The sequence below is a fragment of the Nelumbo nucifera genome, chromosome 1, assembly GCF_055504915.1.
Source record: "Nelumbo nucifera cultivar China Antique chromosome 1, China Antique-T2T, whole genome shotgun sequence".
Lineage (NCBI taxonomy): Eukaryota > Viridiplantae > Streptophyta > Magnoliopsida > Proteales > Nelumbonaceae > Nelumbo > Nelumbo nucifera.
Window position 1 is genome coordinate 64,523,862 of NC_142649.1, and position 12,287 is coordinate 64,536,148.

Here is a 12,287-nt window from a genome sequence, read left to right on the forward strand (position 1 = left end):
CGTTGGAACAGAAGATTTAAGGCTATGTTTGGTTTGAAGGAAAAGGTAGGGAAAGGAAGGAAAAGGTAGAGAAACATATACAAAGTTTGTAAAGGTTTTCCTACCTTTCCTTTCCTTTCCCTACTTTTTCTCTCAAACCAAACGTAGCCTAAGTGTAAATTGCTGAATTCTCCCCTGAAGTTTCTGATTGTAGCTTGCAACCTTTCCTAAATTTTGGTAATTGCAATCACTTCCAAGACTCCTTTTGTTAGAATCTTTTAGAAAAGGGAAAGTGTCTAAAATTCACCATGAGTTTTCAGCATTTCTCTTAACTCACCACGACTTTTCAAAATGTCTAAAACTCACCATGCCACTAATTTGATGTTAAATAGACTAACGGGTGTTAATTAATATATTACTATTTTAACCTTCATAGAAAAATATAAAATATGTACAAAATAAATTAACGGGTGTTAACATATTACCATTTTAATATTTAGACATGAAAAAAGGAAAAAGTTCAAAAAATATTTTCAAATATAAAATACATAAAAAGATAGAAATTACAAAAAATATAAAAAATTATAGAAATTGCAAACAAAATAAAAATTATTTTCAAATTATAGAAACTATAGAAATTGAAAAATAAAAATCATAGAAAAACACAGAAATTACAAATAAATAACAAAAAAATCAGGAAAGCTCATAGATTGTAGAAAATAGAAAATGTAAAAAATCAGAAATTATAAAAAAAAAAACATTGGAAATCATAACAAAACACTAAAATGCAAAGAACAAGAAAATTGAAAACTGAAAATAGCATTTTTCCTCTAACTCGCCATTCAAGGGTAATTTGGTCATGAAAATTGTTATTTATGCTGACATGGACACCTTTGTTAAGAAGCATTAACGGTGCATTAAGAGAATGTGGGTTTTGGAAAATAAAAACTTACTAACATGGTGAGGTTTAGACATTTTGAAAAGTTGTGAGTTTAAGGGAAAGGTTGAAAACTCATGGTGAGTTTTAGACAATTTCCCTTTAGAAAAAAGGTATGAAAAATGTTTTTTTAATAAAACATGAAAAATGTTAAAAATATTCATGTAGTTGAAGCCTTTCGATCTTTTTTTTTTCTGAAATTAATTTAGTTTTTAAGTTTGCCCTTCGTATTAATATCTTAAATGATACAACTTTAAATTTTTTATTTTTTAGTTATTTATAAAGTATGTATTATTTTTTCTGTAGAAACCAGCCCTAATCGGTATTTTACATATTTTGTGCCTTTTTTTTAATATTTTAATACAGAGTCTATTTGCAACTGTGTTAGAACGTTTACAAAAAGTTATTGCAATTATCAAATTTTAGGAAAATTTCAGAAGCAGTTAAAAACTTCAAGGAGGTTTTAGCAATTTACCCAATATTTGATTAATATCTGGTGAGTGGTGAGTAGGGACTCTCCTCTTATCAGCCATACGAGTTGCGCAGTTGGGAACGGCAGATATGGGAAACCGGAAACGTAAGCTATCGATATCGATACACCAAATTAAAAAATGTGAAATTGTGAATCCATATCTACAGGCATGGGCCTCAAAGTGTACGTGGGCCTAGCACAATGTAAAATTGTCAATATGACATTTATTTATTTAGTCCTGGACTCCACTTGGTTGTTTAGTAAAATGGGCTGGGCCAGGCTGATGGTTGTGAAATCTAGGCCAGACGGCAGAGCAGTAGATGACCGTGACAAGGATACAAGTGAAGTGTTGCCAGGTTGGATATCTTGAATCAGGTCAAACGGTTGAACCGGTGACTGAGTAAGCTATATAGACCCCAATTTTTATGAGTTTTAGGGGCTGAGTGACCAATTAAGCTACTGGGCCATTGGCTATATATTCTTAAATTTAAGGCCCCGTTTGGTGTGCTTTTCCACGCAGGCTGTCGGTTGTTTAGAAGGCCGGCAGTTCGCATTTTGGTCTTTTCTCATTTGTTTGGGAAAAGATTTAACCACCAAAAGATATTGTCTTGAAAAGACATACGGAGTCCGTTTTAAATTATTTTGAGAAGTTTTAAATGGAGTTTTTCGACTTTTTTATTGCATTTTCATGCAAAAAGACGCATCTTAATCAAACGGTCTTTTTTATTGCATTTTATTGCGTAACATACACAAGAAAAAAATACAACATACACCCAAGAGTAGAGAGCAAGACAAACAAACCAGTCCCCCCACCTGGGACAAACATCACATTGCTCATTGCATAAGCTCTTCGAGTTCAGCAACAGGAATATATTCTAGTGCTTGAAGTCATCTACAATGCCTTTTCTTTTAATGTTAGAGAGTCTACTATTCCTTTCATCCCACACAGTCACCTTCTTACTAGGCCAGGTAATCTCCAGTCTAGCAGCAATCCTTCATTGAGCAAGGCATCGACCAATTCAGATCAGCAGCTTTGATGAAGTGCCACCAGATCTCAACAAGTTACCAGGAAATGGATGCAAAGATGGTCAACAAACGCAGCCTCCCAGCCACAGTTAAGTCCTAGATCAGCAAATTGCTTCTCAAAATAAAACTCTTGGTAAGACACTTACAAAGGGCTGCAGCCTAAACCAAGAAATTCAGCTTCAAGGGGACATTGTGTTCCAGACCTACTTGGTTGGAAAGCACATTTAGTTTGACCCATTCAACCCACACACAAATGGTTTAACAGAAAATTTCCCATCATAATTCCATCTCTATCTCCAAATTCTCCACTTGTCCATCTGATTTACCTCAACATACTGATCCTTCAACAACTGAAGCAGCCTAACAACCCAATCCCGGAAACTTCTCCTGAATCTGGAACTCCAAATCACATTTCCCCCAATAATCTCATAAAACTCTGCAACTGAGGCATCCTTATTCTTGTCTATTCGAAATAATTGAGGGAATAACTCTTCCAAAGAAGTTTCAGCACACAGCAATATGAAATACTTACTCCAGTGCCCGGGCAATACCGATCCAAGCTCTGTTTATCTTTTTTACATTGTATATCTTCTGTTATGGTTGGGCTTGGCAAAGTCAAATTATTACATATATAGGGAGAAAACGAACAACTGTTCTGAAATGCTAAAGGATGAAGTAGAAGCATTGTGAGTCTACCTTCTTTTGTAAATAAATAAACTATGTAGAGTATGGTAAATTTTCTCATTCATGCATTTTTTATTTTTTGAAAGCTTGCTTTAGGATGCTTTGTGAGTCTACCTTTATTTACTGATACTATTTTGATTTTTTGAAAACTTGCTTTATAGGATGCTTTGTGAATTTTGATTCAATGGAAGTTAGAAGACAGAATGCCTAATTGCTTCTCTTCACCTAGTTTCTAGGCCTGCTCACCTTGTGGCCCAAAAGGCCAAATAGTTGGATGATTTCTGTGTCAACTCACTTTGTATTTGAAATAAAACTTAATTAATTCAATTTACCACTTTCTTTTATTTTTTTTTGGCAAATATAATCACTTTCTTATATGTTTGCTATGTTTCTTGTGTTGCAGGAACACTTGGCATTATAGAGCAATAGAGGCTGCAAACTTGTAGAAATTTATGATAAACCTATGACAAACTCATGGACTATGCATTGATTTCTTGAAATCAAATTTTCTCATTTTGGGATGTATTTTTGAAGATGTTAAGCCTCGAACTTATAAGTTGATAGTAACAATAGCCAATCATGTTCTTTGTTTTGCGTGGTTAATGCATATAAAAAATAGCCAATCGGTTCCCTTGTTCATTTTCCCCATGTAGAGTGTACTTTTTCAAGTATCCACGATGGATCAGTTCTTCAATTTCATCGTAGAGGTTTCTATAGTTTTTTGTGTTGTGACCATGGTTCCGATGAAAGTGACAATAGACGCTCGGATTCCTAGTCGTTGGCTTTCCATAGAGTCTGGGTGGCCATCTAACGATAGAGGAGTCATTGATTGCCATTAAGATCTCTCATCGCTTTGTGTTCAAGGGAATATAATTTGTTCTCTCCATTGGAGGGCTCCTGGAACACTGACTTGACCTATAACTATGCAAGGGGGATTTGCTCCTCAAGCTCAGGGACTTGCTTCTTCGCTTGCAGGACTTGCATTTTTTTCTTTTCTTGTTGTTCGTCCCTTCTTCCTCTCTCTTCCTCTTTTCTCTTAGCTGGTTGTTAGTTTTCTGGTTTATCTCCTCTTTAGTGCTGATAAACTGATTTGCCAACTGGAGGAACTCGGTGGTGTTCTTTGGTTTGTTGGCCATGACGTGCCACTTGAACTCTTTGTGGGTGATGCTTTTGTGCGTTGCGGTAAGATGTACTGCAGGGTCAAGGTCCGGTATCTACAGGCATGTCTCGTTGAAGCGTTTGATATAACTACGGATTGACTCTCCCTCCCTCTACACTACATTCAGAAGGCTCTCCTGTGACTTCGGACACTTCTTACTAGTGATGAAGTGGGTCAAAACATATCTGCGAACTGCGCCTAGCTTCTGATAGAACCTGGTGCTAGGTTTCTATACCAGGTCCGAGCTACTCCTTTGAACATGGTGGAGAAAGCCACACACATACAAGCCTCGTCGTCCATAGCAAGGTGCTTGTGGAACTGGAATGCGTCCATGTGATCATTAGGATCAAAGGACCCATCATACTTGTCTAGCGGCGGGACCTTGAAATCTTTCGGCATTAGGGCCAATAGGAGCTCGGGTGACCGGGGAAGGCCAGCTCAAAAGAGCAGGCATTGTTCCTGTGGCCACCGAGCTCACCTCCTCTCTTTCCTGACCTTGATCTACTGGATGGTTGGGCTTTGCTGCTGGATCATGCCTTGCTGATGAACGGCGAGTCTTACGACGTCGCCGTGTTGTTAGGCACTTCTATCTTACTTCGAATAGTAGGGCGAGCTGGTTCAGAGATTCTCCTTGCTGCTTCCTCTTTGTCGTGCATTCGATGTTAGCTGCTGCGAGAACCGAGGGTTCTTCCTTGGAGCCTGCACCTCGGACCTTGGGCCGATGCTCCACATGGGAAATCTGCCGGTTGCGCCTCTCGAACTGGCTGGGTGCGGGCCTATTTCTCAAGCTTTCTCTTCGAGAAGCAGGGGGAGTACGTTGGTCACCTACGACACCCTGCGGCGGGGTTCATTCTGAAGGAGGGACCGGTACCTACGAAGTTCTCTCCCTACGGGGAGGAGACTGGTAAGCGTTCTGGCATTGGTTGTTCACCGGTTGGCTTGGTTGCAGTGGTGGGGACTACTGTTGATACTATTGATAAAAATAATGCTGCTGGAACTGATGAATCTGCATTGTCTGAATGCTCTGGACGAAGTCGCTGAAATGGGTATGCTCGATCCCAAGGGGAATTATGAAAGGCTCCTAGAATGTGGCACTCACTTGGGGGAGTGGGACACTCACCTATTGGGTAGTGTGGGGCGCGGACAGTGATGGGACCCTGGATGTGGTCAAAGGAATGGTAAACTGGTCAATTGTCACCGAGGGTCCTTGGGGAGCGATTATCTACTGCTCTTGCCCCCAAGTGATGTTCATGTTACCCTTACCATTGTGCATGGATGATGCCATTGAGGTTGAGATTGAGTTTGACACTGAGTTTGAGACTGTAAAAAATTGGGATGACCTTTCGATCTTTTCCCGCAAATGGCACCAATTGATGATGCGCGATCTGGAAGCTCCTGACTGGAGGGTTATCTAGACGTACTCAGGTGATGAGTTAGAGCAAACTACAAAACAGAGATCAGAGTGACCGGAGTGGATGACCGGGGAGGTCGCTTCGATACTTAAGTCAGTATTCTGTTGTGGTTGTGAGCTAGAATTTGAGTGCTAGAGAGGTTGGATGCAAGTAATCGTGCGTACCTGAACCATGGAGGGATTGATAACTTTATATAGCTGAGCCATTGTGGGTTTCCCGAAACAGTTCCAAGATCTACGGCCTGAATGGATGAGATCCGTTTTCACTTTAGTCGGGGAGTAACGTATCAGTCAATGATCCTTATTGTCGCTGCCTGATCCGGGCGGGGAGAAGATAAGGCTTATCGTTATACGGGGTGATCCCGTAATATTCAGAGTCTGCTGGAAAGCTATTGGAATTGATTACATGTCACTTTAGTTCCTAGGCCCCAAACTCGATTAGGCGCCGAGGTGGCGTTATGCCAAGGTGACTTTATGCCAAGGTGGCCAAACGTCCGAACTCTGCATACTACTGACTAGGCTCCCCTTGCTGAGTTGTCATTCTACAGGCAGATCGTGTCTACGTGACCTTAATTTACTAGGTTGTGCCAAATTACCCCTCATCACACTTAATGTAACTAAATGGTCCAATGAGACTATGGCCTTTGTAATTGTGAGTGCATTGGTTCAAATCTTCACATCCCCAAAGATATTCTGGGGTTTATTTCAAGGCAAGTTTGGTTCCAAGGAAGTTTCTAGTAAGGTCAAACAAGGCCAGCTCATAGGACCGGTTCGGGTAGGGTAAACCCCTAGACCATGGAACCGGCCTGGGTAGGGATCGATTCCAAGAATTTGGAACTAGACTCTACCCTATAACAGATCGGATAGGGTCGTTCAGGGCCAGTTCAAGGTTAGTTCCATTCGGTTCTAGGTAGAACCTACCCATTTGCTCACCCCTAATACTTACCCCCTCAGTCCCCTAAAGAAAAGAATTCAACTTCAATCATGGCTCTACTCAAAGAATATACATCTCTTACGGTTGTATGAAATACCTCTATATTTTCAATTAGTAACAACCATGGTTTTCAAAATCAGACCAGAAAAACTGGTAACTAGTTAGGTAACCAATTCCATTTTACCCTAGAACCGTTATTTCGCCAAAAACCATTGATTTGGTTAGCAAACCGTTGACCCGGGCGATTGAACTGTTCGAACCATCCAATGGTTTGGCCATTTTTTTTTGTCAGAACAGACTATATGTTCAATTCGAATGGTTGGACCGTTCGACCCACGAACCGGACCCTAACCAGTTCGTTGTCCAATTCGGTTTTAAAAACCTTGGTAACAACTTCAAAGGCCAAGTTTAGTTAATGTTGCAGAATTCCAACTGGTATATATTTTTATAATAAAAGTATATATAGTATCAATATAATATAATAATATTAAGTGTAAAAGTTTTTCAAAATGACTACCACAAAACATATCCTCCATCATAGAAATGTCATGTGTGAATTCATTTGAAATTTTTGAAATCCTATTTATCCTTTTAACATATGAGAGTTTGGTGTCTTCTTCAATATTTTCATTACCCCATGTTTGTCGGGGAGCTCATTTGTCACTGTTTTCTTATTATTTCACTAATTTCTTATCAAAACTCACCATTAACAACAAGTCCATCATTGAAGGTCCTTCTTTCCTCCATATTTCTTTGGATGCCAAAACTGCAACTCCATTCATGTGCAACAAACCATCTCCGACATGGACTACCGCCCCCATCTATTACCCAACTACTGACCCTTGAGCCTCTCTCTTTAATGACTATCATCCCAGTGAATAACCTGTTATCCAACCCATAGACCTATAAATTCACTTCAATCAAATACGACTTGAGAATAGTTAAAGAAGTTTACTACAATGTTAAGATCGAAGGCTGACAATCAATGGAAATTATGTGGATAATAAGAGAACACAAGTATAAGCTCTAGAGGTAGGATAACAATTTTGTTTGATTTATGAAATTTGACCTCCTTTTCCTTGCATATATAAATCAAAGTTGACTTGAATTGCATATATCTCATCAGTTTCACAGTCCAAGCTTCTCTTCCCCATGAATATACACAACCATCTCATGTAATGCCAAAATCCTAGACACTCAAAATCATTATTAAACAAAACTTGAAATTTTGAATACCTATCAGAATGGTCAGGGCATGACCTTCTCCGGTAGCTATCACCACGATCTTTTGGGATAGTTTGTTGGAATCAGAGGATGTTGCACACCGTTTTTTCCAACGAAAAAGAATTGATACATTGTCTCTTAGTGGTAACTAGTTCCAAAGTAGCTAGGACTGGCAATTCTGACCCCAACCCACCCATTCTAATGATGGGTCAATATGGGTCGAGTGACCCATTAGGGTCAGGGTGGGGTTGGGTCGAGGGTTACCCATTGACCCTTGACTTATAGACTTAAAGTTTTCTTGCTTCGACAATTTTCTTCTTCATGTTTATCAGTTAGGGTTTTTTTCTTCTTTCTTCTTCTTAGTTAGGAATTTCTTCTTCTCTGTTTAGGACTTTGCAAAACCACCAACGATCACTCCACCACCATCGTTCTCACTATTTAGGGCTCATTCAAGCCGTTGTTTCTTTCTCAATGTGTTGTTTCTCAGTTAAATCGCTGCTACCATTCTCGCCTCCACTAGCAATGATGTCGATCCGTTGAATCATTGCACCATGATCTTAAACTAGTAGCAAAATGAAGGTTTTGAAATGTTGTTTCAAGCTTACTGTCAACGTTCCTTTTCCTTGAGCTTTGAATCAACAACATTGATGTTTCCTTGTTCCAATTCCAATATACTGATGTTGATGAAGGTACAGAAGAGAAGGTTGACACCGACGATTGAACGGAGGAAGGAGAAATAAGGGGCGAGAAAGATGATACCAACAATTGAACAAAGGAAGGAGAAGAAATAGGGCTGAGCAAGATGATACCAACGAGTGTGATGAGCCCATCTGATCTAGGAGGCACCGTCGCAGCCACTTTTTTATCATTTTTGTATATTTTATATATTTTTTGGTTTTTTTGATAAATCATTTTTGTTGAAATATATAATGAGAATCGGATGATTATTATTTTATCATTTTATATAATTATTTTCTGTAATTTTTCTTTTATTCTAATCTTTGGTTGAAATATATATAAAAATTGTCATCATTTTTTTTTTGTAATTTCTTCTATTTTTACCTGAAATTACAATCTTCTATTTTTTTGTAATTTCTTCTATTTTCGTAATTTTTTTATTTGTAAAAATTGAATTTTTATGTTTTTGTAGTTGAAATGTATAATTGTATATTTTTATGCAATTAAAATATAAAAAATTAAAAAAAATATTTATATCCAATTTGAAAAATTGAATTAAAAGGTCAAATGACTAGATTAAGGTGGATCAAAGTCAAAGTGGATTAGTGGGTTAATACGAATGAATTGACCCAACCCAATCGACCCATTTACCACCCCCTGAAAGTAGCCACCTTATTACCATGGATTGGCAGGGATCGACATAGGAGTGGAGTGGCGGGAGGATAGGGAGAGCGTAGCACTGCAGTAGTGCTTTTAACTTGGGAAAAATACGGAAACACACGATGCAGAATTCTGAATTCCAGCCCCCTCATAAAGTATCTTTAAGTCCTTTTCAAAAACTTGAAGATAAGTTTAGGTCCTTTACCCTAACATTATCTACCCAATTCCAATTGTGTCAGGTGTCAGCCGGTGTAAAAGCTGCCATGTTTAGACCGTGTAAAGACCACCTGGACACGTGGGAGGAAATCATCTACCTTTACCATTCGATGTGCTATCTATCACCCAATCTAACGTCAAAGATATCAGCAACTGACGTACGTAGGTGATTGTTTTTGATTGGGTTTGTAAAATGCTGTTAATTTGCAGAAGATCGAGAGTTGAGAGGAGAATATCAGAAGAATCCTATACATTAAAATCGTTGTCAGGGTGGTGTGATCATAACAGCAATTGTACCACACTAAACACAGTTGTACCCTAAAAGGGAGGAGACCGTTATTTATACCTTTTACGGCAGTCATTGTTTAGTTTCATGCATGGCATATTGGCTGGCAGTAATTGCTATCACCCCGTTATTATTAGTTGGGTTATAACCACTTCAATAATGAGTGACAGTTGCCATTACAGTTCTGGTCATTGCAATATTTTGACTCGACGTCGACGGTGTGTCCACCGACCGACACTACCGGTCCACCGTGCCCCACGGCCCACGCCACGCTCACCCAATCCCTGCCTCTCTATCTTTATTTCCTTTATTTCACTCTCTTCTTTTCCGCCCTGAAACCAACCATCAGGTCAGGATTAGCTCTTTCTTTCTTTCTTTTCTAGAGTTGATTCAATGAGAGGGCGCGCTCATTAAGTATTTGAGCATACCACCACAGGTGATGAAGAAGGGCTAGCTAATTAGTGATGTACACAGTATAGCGCTTATTGAGTATTTAATTCAGTGATTGATTCTTCCCTTCTTAATTATATGATAGGTAGGTATAAGCTAAATATCCTTGTTCTTTATTTCTGCACTGTGTGTACAATTGTTCATATTTGTATTTAACACTCCTCCCCAAACTAACCTTAATTAAATTACGAAATTCTCCACTCGAAATTAACATTTGTAAAATAATTCATGAGGACAAAAGAAACAATCAAAGCAAAGATAAGTGGAAATTTGGAAGTAGAGAAAGAGTACTATACAATCATCCACACTAACATCATCATCATCATCATATAAGTTCATTCATTCAATTCATGGTATATCATAATGATGATGATGATCATCATCATCGCCATAAGTCCATTCATTCATCGTCTATCATCATCATACCTTTTTCTTGAAACATGTATGATCTACCTACCTTGACCTCCCCGCCAAAGATCCACTGCCTGAACTAGTTTTCACAGGAGCACCGCCAGCCACAGCCATTTGGTGATACGAACCGGAGCCGTACACCTGTCCTTGATGATGCCCCATCATCATCATCGCTGATTGCACTCCGCCATACATCCCACCTCCGTTGAAACCGCCGCTGCTGCTCCCGCTCCCAGGGTTCACAACACCACCATTGCCTCCCCCGGCCGATCCCCCGCCTCCTGACCCGTCCTTCTCCCCCTGCCGTCCCATGGAGCTCCTCTCACCCTCCATCTCTCGGAACTTCTGCAAATATATCTTCAAGGGCTCCACGTACTCCTCGAATCCTAAAGTTGTCATGGCCCAGAGCAGATCATCACCGTTGATCGTCTTACGCTTCTCTCTCTGGCACTTATCGGACGCTTCCCCAGTGATGAAGCTAATAAACTCCGATACGCACTCCTGCACTGTCTCCTTCGCATCTTTTGAAATCTTGGCGTTCGCAGGAAGTGCTTTCTTCATTATCCGGCTCACGTTAGCGATGGGCAAGAAGCGGTCCTGCTCCCGCGGCGACATCTCACTGTTCGCGTTGTTGTACTGACCGCCGGATTCGTTGTCGGAATCGGCCATGACCTCCGACCGAAGAGATCAGAACAAGAACTTAGAACGCTGTGCCCACTTTTATAACACAAGTTTGCAAAGGAACGAAATCGACTTTTTTTTTCTATTATCCCTCAGACCGTCACGATGACAAACAAAATTACAAAAACGAGAGGAGAAAGGAATCAAATTCAAGAAACAATTGTTTCTTCCGTGGAAAACACAGATAGTAAGCCCAAGGACGAATGGTGCAAAGCGAGACAAGCTAGATAAGAATTTGCACAACTCAGAAAAACGAACCACAATTATGATTGAAACCAAAAGTAGTTCCACTTCTACAGAGTTAAAATGAAACAAAGAGAATAAGAAGACAGGAGTGAATTTCACTGGTAAAGTAAATAACAGTTCCAGATGAGAATTCTAGCAGACTTCAAAACCAAATGATAAAGCTAGGCATTGTGGTGGTAGGACTGAAAAGAATTCGAAGCGACGGTGAGATTTCGTTGGCTCTCGGAGGCGGAAAGGACAGCGAGACGTCGGAGTGGAACTGGATCTTTTCTGCGGGAGAGGTTTTTGGGGGTAGCGACTAGAGAGCACTGGGTCCGTTGGATATTAGGTCTAATATCGTATCATTTGTGACACGTGGACCACTTATGATCGTTTATTTGTCGATAAGAATGCGCTTCGTGGATGGATGAATTGTCGTTTGATGGGTCGGAGGACAGGAACATCTGGGTCGTCTATATCTTGGCACGTGGTACCGGATGTGTAGGGAATCTACATTTTGGTTGAGAGTTTGGAGAGGCTCTGGCTTGACTTTAGATCTGTAGCCAAACTGAACGGGACGAGCGACGCCACGTCAGAGAGAAGGTCAACGAGGAGGGGAGGTGGTCCAGAAATGAGTCTTGAGAAGTAAACCCATCACTGACTTCCGGCGCAAGTGAACTAGACTATTTGATGGGCCTGGACCTACACACTTTTGGTCCGGTTCTTATTATATAGTACAGTGCGGAGCTATGAATATTTGAGTGGGGAAAAATGGAGTAAATTGACCCTGCTGAAATCTAAAAAAAAGCATGAAGTTAAAGTTTAGGTTTTTCAGTCCATTGTACCATATTAAT

At 39.9% G+C, this 12,287-nt stretch overlaps 1 pseudogene; it reads right to left on the bottom strand.

Moving 5' to 3' along the window:
- Positions 1-10,317: 10,317 nt before the first annotated feature.
- LOC104594247 (nuclear transcription factor Y subunit B-3 pseudogene) lies at positions 10,318-11,776 on the bottom strand (annotated as a pseudogene).
- Between the last annotated feature and the right edge of the window lie 511 nt (positions 11,777-12,287).